The 17,752-nt window shown below is 37.7% G+C and overlaps 1 protein-coding gene across 4 annotated transcripts in view; it reads left to right on the forward strand.

Annotated features, from left to right (window-relative positions):
• LOC126092477 (uncharacterized) overlaps positions 1-5,439 on the forward strand; it is a 45,038-nt gene extending 39,599 nt beyond the window's left edge. For all 4 annotated transcript variants that reach the window (XM_049908095.1, XM_049908093.1, XM_049908094.1 and 1 more), the window contains exon 9: positions 4,781-5,439. The gene's annotated coding sequence lies outside the window, so the exon portion shown is untranslated. The remainder of the gene's footprint in view (positions 1-4,780) is intronic.
• The last annotated feature ends 12,313 nt before the right edge of the window (positions 5,440-17,752 follow it).

Genomic DNA, 17,752 nt, shown 5'->3' on the forward strand with positions numbered 1-17,752 from the left:
TCATTGTTTTAGTTTTCCGTTAAATTTTTGCAATTTTTACTGGTAAGAATTGATGCTCTTCCAGAGAATGTTACCGTAACCTGCAGAAATAAAACATAAACAAGAGAGAAAAAATAAAACTTTAGTTTCAAAGGAAATGCGCCATTTACGACAACAAAACACTGTGCACGCACAAGTGTCTTCAAACAGCAAAAATATGTCAAAGGCGTTAAGGTGAAAACTATGTAATACTTCTAACAATAAACTGCTTTCTATGAGCGCGGCATCTCAACTGTTTGTTAGGTTCATTTGAGCAGTTGCCAGCAGGCTAATGCACATGTGCAGCTGACTCGCGTATGAGCAATACCTTCTCCCGCTTTTGGCTACTTGAATTGTGACTGTTAGCTGTATCGGCAGTAGCAGCCATATGCTAACGAGAAAAATTTTTCTCGCATGCCTCATCAGCTGCTAGATTCGCACTTGTGCAAGGTTGCCTGAGTTGTTGGGTGCGGGGGGAGGGGGGGGGGGTAGTCCCCATGTGACCCATGTTTGCGTTAACTGATTTCGCTGTTTCATCATCATTTACAGCTCCCACGTCAGATGAAAACAGAATGGATTTCTGCGGTCTGAAGCTATCAAGTGAATTAAAATACATTCACATAATTACAGAAGGCAAAAATATATCATTACTTTTTGTTTTTGGAGTTTATTTTATTTCCAAGTTTTTAGCAGTCAAGCGTTAATCGCCTTGCGGAACAACGAAGTTATTTTTGTCAGTCTGTTAAAGAAATTTGGCTTTATTAATCTTTTCCGCTAAGCCAATCAATTTATTTGAAACAAAATATTTCATTCCTCAGTATTGGCTAGTTCCAATTGTTCGCTGAATTTCAAGTGCACGTTTTTGTCTTCTACCATGTATGGCATTATGCCATAATAAAGAACCAAACATGAGATAGTACAGTACTGATACTCCAAGAAAATTTACATCCCAAAGACCACACTGAATATCTTAATATCAGGTGGGACCTACTTCATTGTGTATCTAGACAAACCAATGTGCACTTAAAGCTGAATTGTGTGTTTACGAAATTCCGATTCTCTTGGAGTATCCTCTGATGTCCTGTTTCTTTTATGACTTAATGTAAGATCTCTTAATGCTTTATAATACGAGAATGCGGGCTTCCTACATCACTGCAGCTGCGCATGCGTAATAATGCGTTTTCTGGTGCTCTCTGGCAACTGCTAAAACCAAAGTATTTCTAAAGTATCGGGATAGTTCCTCCAGCTCAGGCAAGTTGAGCAAATCGGTTGACTTTTGCGTTAGGTGTGGTCTAACATGGGTGGTTCGTAAGGAAACAGCAGAAACTGATTTTTAGCTCCATGGGGTCATAAGTATTTAAATAACTAACCTTAGCAAGTTGTTCAGTTTTTAATTGTACTTTCTTTAGATGTTCATCTAGAAATGCTCTTTTCCCACCTGCAAAAAATCTGTATGCATTATCAAGATGCACCCAAAAAACTAATTACTGGGTACCAAAAGTACCAGTTTTGGGGGTGGCAACTTTTATAATTTCTATTCATGGTAAACAATCAAAATTTTTACCATTTGTCCTTAAGGTGATGATCACGGGGGAACCTTGTAACTTTTGTTGATATCATCACAGTTACCTTACTTCCACACGTAATATTTTATCTGGAACGTAAATGTAGTTTTAACTTGTGTGGAAAAAATAAACGTCATGTGAAATTCTTTGTTCTTGCAAATGAAGCACCACATTTTTTGCTATAGTAGAAAGACTGCTTATTCAGTAAAATATTTCTAATAACATTTTCACTCTTTCACAAATCATAAGCCGGGAATTTCAACAAGTGGCAATCAATGAGCCATGTATCCAGAAAAAATGTAAAGCAGCTTATTTTGTGTTAACTTTTATATGATGCATACATATTTTCTATTTAAATGTGTCAATGTATAAATAAATGAACTTACTTTTTGTTTACTTGTGTCAAAGTGTGTGTGTGTGTGTGTGTGTGTGTGTGTGTGTGTGTGTGTGTGAGAGTAACTTTACTGGCGTGTGGAATTCATTTTAAAAGACTGTAGCAGAAAAGTGGGGAACCAGCTGCCTCAGTCCTCATTCCACCTTCCTCACCTAAAATTTTGGCATGTGAACATATTTGTACTTTTTTGCTGAAAGAGGGCAGCAGAAAGGCAGAGAAGGTGGAAGGACAGAGAGAGAGAGGGGGGGGGGGGCAGTGGAAGAGGAAGAGAGATGGGCAAAGACAATGGCAGTGGAAGCCAAAAAGAGAGGAGATACTGGTGGGCAATGAGAGAAAATTGCAGTAAAAGAGAGACAGCAATTGATAGAGATGAAAATGAGAGATCAGTGTAGATCACACATAGGCTTGGAGGGTCTGAGCAACCCCCAACCCTGACAGACCTTTCACCACATAGGTGTAGGAGATGGTGCATTTTGAACTGAAATTTTAAACATGTGGGTTTATGGGGAAAGAAATAATTGGATTCCCAGGATTTTTATTGTCAAGGTATGGTGGAAACAGTGGTAGTGGGACAGGCAGCAAAAAGGGGACATCATAAGAGAGAGAGAGGTAATGCAGAAGGGGCCATTGTGAGTGTGAGAAAGGAGATAGTGTTAATGGGTGGAGGAAAACAAGGGCAGGCAGTGGCAGCTAAAGAGAGAGCCTACACATGCACCAGTTGCTGGTTTGCATGGGGTTTAGACTTTTGTCAGTTCTGCCCCATCACCCTATACCCACATTTTACAGTCTAGAGGTCAAAACCCTGAGCAAATCTTTCCCAAGGACATATTTGGAGAGGAGACAATTGTGGTTGAAGAAAGATGGCAAGACTGTAAACAAAAGATAGTGGCCATGGGAGAAAAAAAGAATGGAACAAAGACAGTAGCAGTGGGACAGAGACGGTGAAAGTGACAGAGAAAGAGATAGTTGTAAGGAAAACTGAGAGAAAGGGATGAAGGCAGTGACAGTTGTGGAGACACAGGAGAAAGTAATAATGGAAGAAAAAGGAGGCAGTGGGAGAGAGAGAGAGAGAGAGACGTGTAGACAGTGTCGGTGAGAGGGCAATACTGAGTATGAAGGGTTAAATACAAAGACTGGGTAAAAGGATTTAGAAAGTTGTATGTAAAGGGAACGAACATTTTCGCAATACAAAATTTTTGGTGAGGAATACAGAAATTGAATTGAGGCAGCTGCTTCTCCACTTCTCCGTCAGTCTTTCGAAGAGGAACATATTTGTCCTATTTGTGCTCCGACAGGAGCATTTTTCCACTAGTAGTTACTATCTCTCTCTCTCTCTCTCTCTCTCTCTCTCTCTCTCTCTCTCCAATCCCCCTCCTGCCTCTCTCTATCCCTCACCCATCCCACACTGCACCCCCACCTCACCCGAGTACACTCACCATGGGCCAGGAAAGGGCTGGCAGTTGAATGAGCACAATGTAGGGAGACAGGCATGCGCGCTTGTGTATGGGCGTGCACACGCGCATGTTTCTCCTACAACTTCAGGAGGGAATTCCATTCTGAAAGTTAGCACAGTAAAACTCTGTAAGGGTGTGTATCTGTCAACGAGGCAGTGCTTCTGCCTTTAGGTGAGTCATCGTCTTCATTCCTAAATAATTCGTTATTCTCAACCAGGACATTCCATACATTATTTTCTTTTAATTTAGTTCAAAAATTGCAGCACCTTCTAAATTTTTCATTCTAAGTAATGCCATAGACACATGGTCTTTTCTAAACATACATCTGGCCAACAAGTGATTCCGCTTTTGTAATGAAATATTTTCATAAAACTTTTAATCCTGTATTTCACCCCCTTAGAGTGTGGACTTGGGGGGGGGGGGGGGGGACACTTAAGCACATAATTATTATTATTCTAATTGAGAAGCCAAATACAATTTTTTGTAGATTTAGCTTCAAAAACGCTTTTGTGATTAAACATTTCCACAAAAACTTTCATTCCCTGTGTCTCTCCCTTAGAGGTCGAATTTCCAAAAACTGAAACACACATCTTTTTATTTTGAACTGACAAGTCAAGTACAATTTTCATATTAAAAGCCCTTGGGGATCAAATTTCCAAAAATGCTGTAACTCGAATTTTTTATTTTTTACTGAGAAACCAAATACCAATTTTACTTCTAGCTTCAACATATTTCCAAAAATCCTTTGGCCCTCTTATTTCACCCACTTAGGGGTGGAATTTCGAAAAATCACTTCTTAGACAATTCTTACAGTATAAGATAAACACCGTTTCCAAATTTAAAGTTTCTATCCTTAGTGGTTTGGGCTGGGCAATGATGAGTCAGTGAATCAGTCAGGACATTATCTTTCATGTATAGAGGTTATATTACTATGTGTCTTCTAGAGGCCCACTAACAGTTTGTAAATGTCATTCATGAACATCTTGTTTTCTTTCTAGGTTTGCATAGTATTCTACAAATGCTTCCAGGCAACTCTCTGGATTTAGAATACTGAAAGTTCTATTTGTTAAGGGAGAAAGGTGTTACAGTGCTAAGATCATTAGATTCGGAATCATTATTGCAGCAATCAGTCCTCTGCTTTAAATGTTTGTGGTCCTCTAATGATTTTTAAATATTAATGTCTGCTTCATCTGCCCATTATTAGCATAGATGCAGGTGCTTTTATGTATTTTAATCTCATTTAAGTTTTCCTTTCTGATTTTGTTACTGTTATCTTGTAAGTTAGGTGTAAATTATATAGCTTGTTTATTGCTATTTTAGTTAAAATTATTCCTGTTTCTCCATTACAGGCTTATGCATCAGTATTACATTAAGACCTGTCATGAGAAAAGTTCACAGAGAAGAAGTGTCAATGTTGTGTTGGGAGTATTCATCAAAAATGAAAAGCTAGTACATAGTGCATATCAACTGCATTATAAAGACTGTCTAAAATTTGTATTCTAAAAGTTAGGTTGGTGAGTATAAAGGACGATAATGTGAGCTACATGCATACTCATGCGAGTGAAAATTACACTAGTTTTGCTGAAGGCCATGGACAACTGATTGATTCGTTTATTCCATGAAAGTACCTCAGTCACGAAGTAGAAGCAGCAGTTACTTGTTGCATTGTCTGCTGAGATTCATTTGCTTTTTGTAGCTGAAGAAATGTTGTTGGCTCATTTAAGATAAGAACTGAATGAAATAAACTGAAAGACTATTTGCTGTCATTGTTCTTTTCTTTATTTTTGCTACTTGTGTTATACAATTGTTCCTAGACAGCACATACACTACGTATTGTTAGTGAACCTTCCCCATTTGCTAATTTATGTAACAGATGTAATATACAGACAGTAATTTTTAAATAAGCATTTAAATTTGTCTCGGATGCTGTAATTATTTTTATATGATCTTAAAGCATTTGTGATTACTTTTTAAGATATATGCTAAATAAAAACTGGTGACAATTTCATATTTTCTTAAAATTTATTTCTGGCATTTGGAATTTGGTACTTCAAGGCTAGTTCCTGAGCTAATGTCTTGTCTAATTCATAATGGGTTGTCCGTTTTCACATTAATTGCAACCTGATACAATTACTCATATTAATAAACCTCTCCTAAATCACATTCCAAATGATAGTCAACACACATTACTTAATTTAACCATTCCAGTCATCTAAGAATATTTATCTGAAATGATGGACAATTGGTAATGTAATTGAGGCAAGGAAAAATAATAAAACTAATGGGCTTTCCTTTTTGAATAAGTAGACTCAAATGTGACGTTAAGGAAAAAGTATGTGCCTAATATCTATAGCTATAATATAATTTTATAGATAAAAAAAATCTACTAACCAAGTAGCAGCAATAGTACATATGTGAAAGTTAAGGAAAGTTGCAGGCTTTCAGAACCAGTTGCTCCTCCTTCCGCAGAAGGGTTGAAGGGGAAGGAAGAGGGAGGGATGAAGGAAGAAAAAGAGTGCCGAGGTTTAGGAAATGGGAAGAACTACAAAAAGATCACCCAGAACCCCGGGGTCAGTGGAGATTTATTAGATATATTTTAGTTGTAGTGTGGTTAACAGCCATGATAAATTTTGTGAATATCAATTTGACATACTGACTACAACTCAGGTATGAGCACTTAATGGGTTATCAGAGTTGCCACAAGTTCTGGAAATCAGGGAATCAAGAAAAATCTCATTTTTGGTTTAACGGATGAAACAGTTTCTTTAGAAAGAAGCCACACATCGTCACTGTCTGGGTGCAGCCGAGTAGCTGTTGGGGGTCATAGGTTCACTCCCTATTCCATCCTTTGCATCAGTTCTCTGCTCCCCTCAGCTTGCTTGCTGCTAGCCAAGCAGCTGCCAACAAGAGCAGCAGGGAAGTTGTTTGTCTTTATCTCAGAGTATTTGCACAAGTAACTCATGGCATGGATTGATCACCACGGTCTCAGTTGAACAACACGCTGTGGGTGACTCATGACAATCTAGAAATGCTTTGAAGACTGCTGACTAAAATATCTTCTTTGGCTTTGTTTCTGTTTCTGTTCAGGTACCCCCACCCCGTCCAAAAAATCCCCTTTTCTGTACAATGCTTTGTTTTCTATTCTTGCTGATGTGATGTAAAGTCACATTTGAAGTATACATCTGTAGATACAGAAGCTCTCGTGGTCCAAGAACTAGCAAGTGTAGAATCTAGAGTACCTTGCAGAAAGTCTCTTGGCAGAATTGGATGAATGCTAAGGATTATGGTAAAGTTTGGAAAACTTCTTGGTGAGCAAGAATTTTCGGATCTCTGCGCAAACTAAAAGAGAAGTGAGATGAGAATCGATCACTTTTGAATAGATTTATTGGATGGTAATACCACCTGTTAGCATTTGTATAGCTTTCTTCAAAAGATTCTCATTCTGAGTCATGGTCAAGCCTTCATAAAGTAAAATTTTTCCTCTAATAAAGAGTGTGTGATAATCAACCAAGATGCCAAGTCATTGGCAGCCATACTTCAAGTATATGTCGGTTTGAAATCTGCTGGCGGTGTCTTCAAGATGATGATAATAGGAGAATAATTCTGGACTATAACTATGCTCGAGACTGGTATATGAAAGCTTTAAAGCACAAGCAGCATTAAGAAGATGAAAAAACTGAGAGAGCAAGTTAATGAACTAAAGTCAAAAAGTCTCAGATACTGGCTGAGAGAGCCACTGAACTGAGTGGAATTGAAGAAGGGATTGCTCTTACACTCAGAGAAGTTTTGACGGGTCTTCATTGACAGGCTTTGATTGTTTGACAAAACACAGAATATTATTTGGCAGAGAAAATTTCACTATAATACCCCAGTACTGCCGTTCTTATTTTCAAAACCTTAATGTTGTGTTATACAAAATATTCGTTTTATGTTTCTTCTCTGATCTGATGTGTTATCTCGCCTGGGAAGTTCATAAATCGTATATGTGGGAAGGAGCAAAAACTTGCTCGTAATTCAAATTTCAAGTTAACTAGTTAGTAAACACAGAAATCCCTTTGCTTAAAATGGCTTTTATTTTCACAGCTTACCTTGTGTACTTATCCTTCAGATCATAAACCCTATAAAGGAGAGAGAAACTTGCTGTTCATTCAAAATTTGAGTTGAAAACACACTCAGAAATACAGAAGTCTTAAATTTTGTTTCTCTTACCTGTTTACTTAGCCTTCAGATCTCAAAATTTATCAGGGAAAAAAGCTAAAACTGTCTGGAAATAAGGGTATTTAACCTTTGGAAACTTGGGCAAGAAAGCTAAAGCTTGCAAATCTCAACAAATGGTTGACATTATGCTTCTGAAATAGCCTTTATTAGTCCTAATTTGCACACAATTAATGAAAACAATCTGTAATGATCAACAATAAAAATGTCGAAACAGTACTAGAAAAGAAGTACTTGCAGTTCATTATTATTAAGACTATTATATTTACTTAACAAAGATTTACTTAACAAAGTTGAGGTAGTGTTACTTTGTAATTGCAAAAGATCATACACACTTGAAGATAGGTATACACTGAAGGCAGTTAAATGTCTTGATTGTTGCATTGATCCTTTTCTTAACTGCAATGAATGGTGTATCTTCTATATTAGAGCACCTCAGCCAGTGCAGGAAACGTAGACTTGTTGTAGCCTTCAGTCTGAATACTTGTTAGATTCCACTCTCCATGCTAGTCTATCCTGTGCAAGGTGCTCCAACTCTGCATAACCACTGCAACCTATATCCATTTCAACCTGCCTGCAGTATTCAAGTCTTGGTCTCCAAGAACTTTTAGTCCACACACTTCCATCACAACACTGTCAATTCCTTAATAGTTCCTCCTTTTGATCGAGTTGTGCAATAAATTTCTTTTTCTACAATTTGATTTAATATTTATTCTGTAGTTATTTGATCTACCCATGCACTCCACAGCATTCAACTGTACCACTAAATTTCAAAAGCTTTCATTCTCTTCTCGTCTTCTTTGAACTGTGTATTGTTCTTGTTTCACTTCCTTCCATGGGTTCACAAAAGACTTACTAACACTTAAATTTATATAAAATTCCTTTAGCATTGCCTGAATTACTTTGACTACATCATATTACAGGGTGTCTACGACCCGGGAGATCCGGGAAAAATCCGGGATTTTTTTCATCCGGGAGAAAACAAGAGATATTTTTAGAATTCCGGGAATTTTTCATTGTTTTAGTTTTCAGTTAAATTTTTGTAATTTTGACTAGTAAGAACAGACACACTAACAAAGGATATTACTGTATCTCGCTACTGCAGAATAATACTTCAGCAATAAAACATAAACGAGAGAAAAAAACGAAAATAACTTAAATTGCAAAGGAAATGCGCCATATACAACGACGACACAAGTGCTCATGCAAGCGTCTGCCGACTGAAAATGTGTCAAAGGCTTTAGGAAGACTATGCAGTGCTTCATCACAACAAATTGCCTCCAATGAGCGTGAAGTCGCAACTGTTTACATTCGATTTGTTTTAGCAGTTAACGCGCGGGCGCATGCGCAGTAAAGTCACGTTTGAGTAGTAGATTCTCCTGCTTCTGTCAACAGGAATGTGGCTGTTGGCTGTGCAAGCAGTCGCAGCAAGCAGCTAGATACTTTCGGGAAAAGGGGGTGCCTAATTCATATTCTTGAGGGGGAAAGAAACTTGTTTCACAAAGCACCTAGCATCCAGCGCACATTTGCCTATCAGTTAGTCATATGATTTTGAAACGCTTCTGTGTTGGTTTTTGAACACATTTTAAGTTGATTTCTGAATGAATCATAAGCTGACTTTTGAATGCATGCGTAGTGTACGTGATGTGTCTGTCAGGAGAATCCTCGTCGCATCTAGAAATAAACTTTCCACAGACAAAAGGGGACGGGGCTATATGAGCTGAGTGGAGTAAAGCCGAATGGATGAATGGCAATTGCTGTCTGATTATGTGGCTGATTGGGTGTGGGAATGATCAGCGTTGTTATAATTACTAGCGAAATCCATAGATTCATACTATCAGAATGGAAATAAACGACTGACAGGAATAACAGGTGAGAAAGATTATGTATTATCTTCTCGGTGTGTCCAAGAAAATGAAGTTTTGACAGAAAATGTTTGGCCAGATCGCTACACTAGTAAGGACCAGTAGTACAGTCCCCGGCTACCAGCCGCTTAAGTTCTATTAAAGAAGTAACGCGGAAAACGTGTTGTACGAACACGTAAGAACGCCTAACCGGAGAATAATTGCGGGAGAACTAAACCAGTGATTCTGGCAGGGTTAGTGAAGTTAATCGGCGAACAAATTTTGACAGTGGCAGCAATAGTTACAGAATTGGTGATGACAGGATTGTTTGTTAGAACGAGGACATCACACAAATTATGGAAGAATAAGACTATTCCAAATTTATATAAAAAATTCGTAATACTAGTTTTCGATGTCATGCTAGAGAAGCTGGTGCATATGAATGAAACGTGAAACTATTTCCTAACATAAAGCTTTTTGCTTGTAGTAGGCCTAATAGGCATTTGATATTGATATTTATTGGATTATATTCTGTCGTGTTATAAAAATGACCATTTGTGCCAAAACAGTCTCGTTTATTTGGTGTGTTATAAAATTGCTGCCGTATTAGAAAGGCCTATTTTGTTTTATCTAGCAGACAGTGACAAAATAGACGTAATCAGATCGAGAAACCACACCAGTCTTGGGTATTATTTGTATTAACAGCTTTTTCAGTATTAGATAACTACATTTCGATTTTCCATGTAGCAAAACGTTTGACAAACTTTGATGAGGTAAAAGATTCTTTCACAGAAAGGAAAACAAGCCATGTAAAGCTGTAGCAAGATTAGAGAGCAAAAAAGGCTAGGAGCTAAGGTTTGAAGAAATGTGTAATTTCTTGCTTATCTCTTGTCAGTACTGGTTTTATATATCCTATATTTAATTTTATGACACACAAAACAGCAAGTTATTAACTAATGGGCAGTGAAGAGTTCAGATTTTCCGAAGAGTTCTTGTTCTCTCGATTACAAATAATCCCATCCACTATTAATTGTGAGATTTTTTTTTTTTAAGAGAGGCAGGCTGCCTAACCGGCCGACTGAGAGCAGGAGAGGCACCACAGGACATTTCAATTTCCACTCTCCTGAATATAGTTTGGACATGCAGTAGAAAAATGCTTTATGAAGAGGCATGGAACTGCACTTGGGCATACTTAAGACCAAATAATATGTCTTACATTTCCTCGAATACATACATTTTATGTTTCAGACTTTTCAGAAAGATGTGCGCTACAAGATGAACATATTTTGAAAATTCGATTTTTTTTAGTATTGACCCGGTTCGCAAATGTCGTAGATCCTGGGCTGATGCGCAGAGCAATCTGAGCCAAGGTTACTAAATAATATCTAAGCTATAGTGGGTAGTCTCCACATGACCCGTGTTTACGTTCAGTGATTTTGCTGTTTCCCCTTCGTTTACTCTCAAATCAAATGAAAACAAAACGGATATCCATGGCTGGGAGCTATCAAGGGAATTAAAACACATTCACATAATTACTAAAGGCTGAAATATGTTATTAGTTTCAGATTTTATTTCCACCTTTCTGACAGTCAAGCATTAATCGCCTTGCGGAACAATGAAGTTATTTTTGTCTGTTTGCTAAAGAAATTTGACTTTTGCTAATCTTTTCCGCAGAGGCAGTCAATCTATCTGAAACGAAATGTTTAATTCCACAGTACTGGGTAGTTTTCAACTGTTCACTGCATTTCAAGTGTACGTTTTCATTTTCTACCACGTATGGCATTATGCCATAATAAAGAACCAAACATGATACAGTACTGGTGCTCCAAGAAAATTTACATCCTGAAAACCACACTTAAAAGCTTAATATCAGGTCGGGGTCTACGGTACTTCATTGGGAATCTGGACATACGAGTGTGCCTTTAAGTATGCACTTTAAATGTGCACATTTTAATATGGTTCACGAAATTCCGATGCTCTTGCAGTATCATCTTTCATTGATGATCTTTTACACGTACTTACATATGGGCTTCCTACGTCATGATACGTACCCAAGCGCGGTGTCGCCTTTTACCTGAGCTCTCTGGCAACTGCTGAAACGAACCTATTTGTAACAGGTCGCGGGAAAATATTACGATTGGTGGTTTGAAAAGCGTTACTTTCAAAGTAAATATCCTTTTACGTAAGTTGAACTACGTACAAGAATGGACCGTGAATTTATTAAATCACAAAGCGTTTGACTCTCATTTAAAAATCAGGTGTCTGATGACGAGCCATTTAGAAGCATTTCGAACCCTCGAACCCTGAAGATCAGACGTTTATGTCATTATTAAAAATTTTACAGGCACATTCGTATGATATCTCAAAATGTAACACGCGCAAAAAAGATCAACAGTATATGCGAAAGCTTAGCTTCTCTTGCAGCTTGACACCAATATTTTATGTGAAAGCTTTGCTTTTCTTGTAACAACACTATGTATATTAATTTAAACTATTAACTTTCCCTGTCTGGCGTGCTACTTAACAGTGATGTTGCTATTGGCTGACTGCATCACGTGTCCTATGCTCTGAATATCCTCTGTCATTGGCTGGCGAGATCACGTGACATGAGTTACGAACGGCTTACAAAAGCGCATCAAAATCTCGGTTTCAATGGTTCGGAAAGTAATATGCGGTGTTTGGTGGATTTTCGAATGTATGTTTTCGTAATACGAAAATACACAGCGTACATGTTGCAACACATCAAAGATATTTCCAAAACGTGTCTTTTTTTCTGAGTTTCATTTTCTAAAGTGCCGGGAAATTGTATGCTCGTGTACAAAACCATAACCATTCAAAGGAGTGATAGGGGAAAATATACTGTCATCCGGGAGAAAGTGTGTTTTTAACCGGGAATTTTTTTTCCTTGTCCACGTAGACACCCTGTATTAGTGCTCTTCTTATTTATGTTGATGTTTATCGTTTAACCTCTTTTCAAGATACTGTCTACATCCACAAGCATACTCAACAAGCCACATTATGGACACGGTGGAGGATACATTGCAGCACTACTAGCAACTCTCTTTCCTGTTCCCCTCGCAACTGGAGAGTGAGAAAAATGACTGTCTATACACCTCCATACAAGCTGTAATTTCTCTTATCTTGTCTTTGTGGTCCTTGCATAAAATGGATGGTGACAGCAGTAGAATCATTCTGCAGGCAGCCACAAATGCCGGTTCTCTAAATTTTCTCAAAAATGTTTGGAAAAGAACGTCGTCTTCCCTCCACGGGTTCCCATTTGAGTTCACAAAGCATCTTTGTAATACTCGCGTTGAACAGACCTACTGGTAACAAATCTAGCAGCACACTTCTGAATTGCTTCAATGTGTACCTTTAATTCGAGCTAGCTGTGAAGCTAAACAATCCAGCAGTACTCAAGAATGGGTCTCACTAATGTTCCCTGTGCAATCTCCTTTATAGATGAGCTACATTTCCTAGGAATTCTTCCAGTAAACCAAAGCTGACCATTTGCCTTCCTAAGTACTGATCTTACATGCTGGTTCCATCTTGTATTGTTTGTGCATCAACATGTAGAGTGAGCAGCCATCCATCACTCCACTATCCTTGTATCCTGCTACAGTCATTCAATAATATTACTTTCCCTTACACTAAAGTGTCATCAGCAAACAGCCGCAGATTACTGCTTTCCCTACCCGTCAGATCATTTATTTAACAACGAAAATAATGAAAATAATTAATTATTGATAATCCAATATAAATGGACAGATAAATAAAAAGATTAAGAAAATAAACTCGCCAAGAGATGCTTCATATGTAGATTCTTTTTATGAAATCATTTATTTATTTAGAGAACAAGACCAATCCTATCACACTTACCTGGAGCACTCCCTATCTCTGATAGACATTGTCATGCATGACAACATACTCAGTTTTATTACTTAAGAAGTTTTCAGGCCAGTCCCATATCTTAGGACATATTTCTGTACACTTGGACCTCCATTGACAGTCTGTAGTGTCAAGTGCTTTCCACATATCTAGGCATATGGCATCTGCCTGTTGCCCTTCATCCATCGTTCACAGGACATTACACGAACAAAGTGCAAGCTGAGTTTTGCATGACTGGTGCTTTCTAATTTTTTTGGTGATTTGTGGACAGAAGCTATTCTTTCTCGAGGAAATTTATCATATTCAAATTTAGAATATGATCAAGAATTCTGCAACAAATTGGTTTTAGGGGTATTAGTATGTAATTTTGAAGGTCTGTTCTTTTACACTTCATCACCTGCCCTTATTTGCAGTCACATGGGGCTTTGCTCTGAGCAAGAGATTCATGATAAATGCAGGCTAAGTAAGGGGCTATGCCAAAGAGTACTCTCCATAAAACTGAATTGGGATTCCACTCAGACCTTAACACTTACTTGTTTTCAACTTTCAGTTTGTGCTCGATTCCAGGGATGTCAGTTTCTACATCCTCCATATGGAAGTCTGTGCAATGTTTAAATGATACTATGTCTGTATGATCCTTCTGCAAAAATTATTTTTTAGACACTAAACTTAAAACTCCAGCTTTCTTATTGCAGTATTCTACTGCCACACCAGACTAGTCAATGTGTAACAAGATAGAAGCCTTCAAACTGCTTAGTAGTTTTATGTAGAACCAGAATTTCCTCCGGTCCTCAGCAAGATCTTTTGCTGAATATGATGACTGAAGTCATATCCTTCATGCATTGATCTTTTTATAGATGCACGAATTTCTACAGAAATTTTCCTATTGATGTTTCCATGCTTGCTTGTTTGACCTTTTTTTTTCACTGATAGTGCAACAATTCATGCTTCTTCAGCATTTTCCTAATTTTGTTATTAAGTCACATCGAGTCTTTTCTATCCCTAATTCACTTACTCGGTGCACTCTTCTCCAGAGTGCGATTCACAATCAGTTTAAACTTTGCTCACGATGCCATGAAATTGAAACGAACGATGTCTATTCACAAAGTACAATGCTATCCATTATCTTAAAGTGCTCTGGCAATGCCTTTGCCATCTTTTACAGAACTGCAATGTCATCATCAAACTTCAGCATTTTTATTTCTTCTCCCTGAACTTTAATTCCCTTTTAATTTCTCCTTGTTTTCCTTTACTGCTTGTTCTATGTATAGACTGAATAACATCGGAGATAGGCTACAACTACTGCAGCACTTATGTCCTTCAATTCTTATAACTTCAGTGTGGTTTCTGTACAAGTGGTATGTATAACCTTTCATTCTCTGTATTTTGTAACTGCTTCCTTCAGAATTTCTAAGATTGTATTCCAGTCCAAGATACCGTATTTACTCAAATCTAAGCCGCACTTTTTTTCCGGTTTTTGTAATCCAAAAAACCGCCTGCGGCTTAGAATCGAGTGCAAAGTAAGCGGAAGTTCTGAGAGATGTTGGTAGGTGCCGCCACAACTAACTTCTTCCGTCGAATATATGTAGCGTTACACAGGCATGATTTGCAGACACAAAGATAAATACTGGCGCCAAAACCTCTGCGTCAGTAAATAAATTAAAAAAGGTGGAAGACGAGCTTTTTTCTCCACCCCGAGTTTCGACCACTGCATTTTCATACATTATCCAAGGAAGTAAATACAAATTCCGTATTGTTCATCTTCAAATGTTGCAGCGTTCCAATGTACTATGAAAATCTGACTGGCAAGACTTTGGGATGTTTGTCAATATGGCCAACTCTACGTTCTGAATTTTTTCCTACCTGTGAGAAGCGGTGGTTGCTAATAGGAACTTTTACGAATTGTGAATCACATGCAGTATTCTCTCAACATAAGAATAATATGAAAATAAACATTTTGCCATGTATTCTTTTGTGTTTGCTGCTACCTCATTTAAATCCTGTCTGCCTAATAAACTACGAAACTAGAGTGAGACAACAGCAAACGTGGAAGAATATACATATCATGCCATGTTTATATTCGTATTCTTCTTATGCCTAATAGTGCTACAGTCAGAAATGAAGCACGGCAATTGACTAGATTTTTAAATCTAAGATGACACTAATTTCTGTGCAGAATATAATGTACTAAAGAGGCTTCTGCAAAGATTTTCAAACGGAGAAAAATTTCGCTAAACTCTTGTTCAGAACATCTTCTATCATACGCAGTCTATTATTTGGTTCTTGTTGATCATTATCAAAGAAAGCAGCTGTGTAAGTAACAACAAATAGCAGTCTCTTGCCATTGTTTCGCTAATGAGAGGATTCCTCTTTTTTTTTAATTGTAAGTGGCGATAACGCGCACAAAAACAAGCCATGCCGCGAGCGGCGACAGGTAGTAAACACTCATTATCAGAATGAGTCAGACAATGCATGACACAGTACAGTAATGCATTTTTCAGCTTAGAGTGACGTAAACATCTATAAGAAAAAGAACGGCACTTATCAGGTCAAAGAAAAATAAGCAATTAATTCAAACCAGACGAAGCACGTGATAAAGGAAGGGTACCCGTATAAATACGGATGGAGCGCCTGACGCATAGCAATGGCTACCTGGTAAAGCTTAACTGCTAAGCTTACGACTCGAACCAAACTACTGTAGCTGTATCGTCATTCATTCGACCTAAATTGTGTCTCATATTACAATGGACCAACTTTGTTTAGATTTGGAGGTGCGGCCTAAAACTTTTCTCTCGCCTTGAATTTCGACTCTCAAATTTCAGGTGCAACTTAGATTCGGGAATTTTTTTTTTTTCCTTGATTTCGAGTCTCATTTTTCAGATGCGGCTTAGATTCGAGTGCGGCTTAGATTCGAGTAAATACGGTAAGTTGCAGGGTCAGAATTGCCGCACATTCCTAAATTTCTCTAAAACCTAAATTGATCTCCTCTAAGGTCAGCTCCTACAATTTTTCCCCCTTCTGTACGTAATTTATGTAAGTATATTGCAATCATTACTTATTAAACTGATAGTTCTGTAGTATTCACACCTGTTAGCACCTGTATTTCTTGACATATGAATTATTGTAGTCTGAGGGTACTTTGCCTGTCTCATATATCATGCACATAGAGTGGAATAGTTTTTTTCGTGGCTGGCCCTCTCTAGGATCTCAATAATTCTGGGGGAATGTCATGTACTCCTGCGGCCTTGTTTCAACTTGGGTCATTCAGTGCTCTGTCAAATTGTTCTTGGAGTGTAGCTTCTCCTACCTCTCATAGACATCTACGTCCTCTTGTCTTTCTATGATGTTGCCTTCAGGTGCATTTCCCGTGTACAGTCCTTCTATATACTCCTTCCACCTTTCAGCTCTCTCTTATTGCTTTGTGCTGGCTTGCCATCTGAGCTCTTCATATGCATACGATTGCTTCTTTGTTTCTCAAAGGTGTGTCTAATTTTCACATGGTGGCATCTGTCTTTCTCCTAGGCAAGAATGCTTCAACAGCCTTAGATCTGTTCTCCAACCATATGTGCTTAACCATTTCTCTCTCTGCCTCATTTTTTAAAATGTCTTTGTTCCTTTATAATTGCTTCAGTTGCTGCATTTTTTGTAATTTCCTGTTTCATCAATTAAATTCAAAATCTTGTGTGTTATCCAAGGATTTCTGATGGGCCTTGTCTTGTTGCCTGTTTGATCCTCTGCTGCATTCACTGTTTATTCTCTCAAAGCTGCCTCTTTGTCTTCTGTTATATTTCTTCCTCCTGTTTCCATGAATCATTGCCTAGTAGTCCCTATGAAACTCTCGACAGCCTATGGTTCTTTCAGTGTACCTAAGTCCTATCTCATTAATTTTCTTTCATGTTTCTTACACAGCCTTTTTTCCTGTTTATTAAACCACGTGTTTGCCATAATTTAATTAAGTTCTGTGAAAAATTCGACCAGATGGCTTTTGCTTTCATTTATTTCACCTAGTTCACATTTTCCTACTATATTTCCTTTCTATTATTGAATTCTACTCTCCCATTACAATTAAATTTTTGTCTCCCTTAACTATATGAATAATTTATTTTTTCTCATCATACGTTCTTTCAATCTTTCAATCAACTGCTGAGCTAGTTGACATGTAAATTTTTACTACTGTAGTCAGTGTTCACTTTGTCTCTATCTTGGCTTCAATAATGTGTTAACTATGCTGTTCATAGCAGATTATTTCTATTTTCTTCATTATTAGACCTACTCCTGCATTGCCCCTATTTGTGTTTGTAATTATAATCTTCTATGTTCTAAGTCTTCTTAAACAATACATGTTTTATTAAATACAAATTATTCTCGAATAAATCA

Source organism: Schistocerca cancellata, chromosome 7, assembly GCF_023864275.1.
Source record: "Schistocerca cancellata isolate TAMUIC-IGC-003103 chromosome 7, iqSchCanc2.1, whole genome shotgun sequence".
In the NCBI taxonomy this organism is placed as follows: domain Eukaryota; kingdom Metazoa; phylum Arthropoda; class Insecta; order Orthoptera; family Acrididae; genus Schistocerca; species Schistocerca cancellata.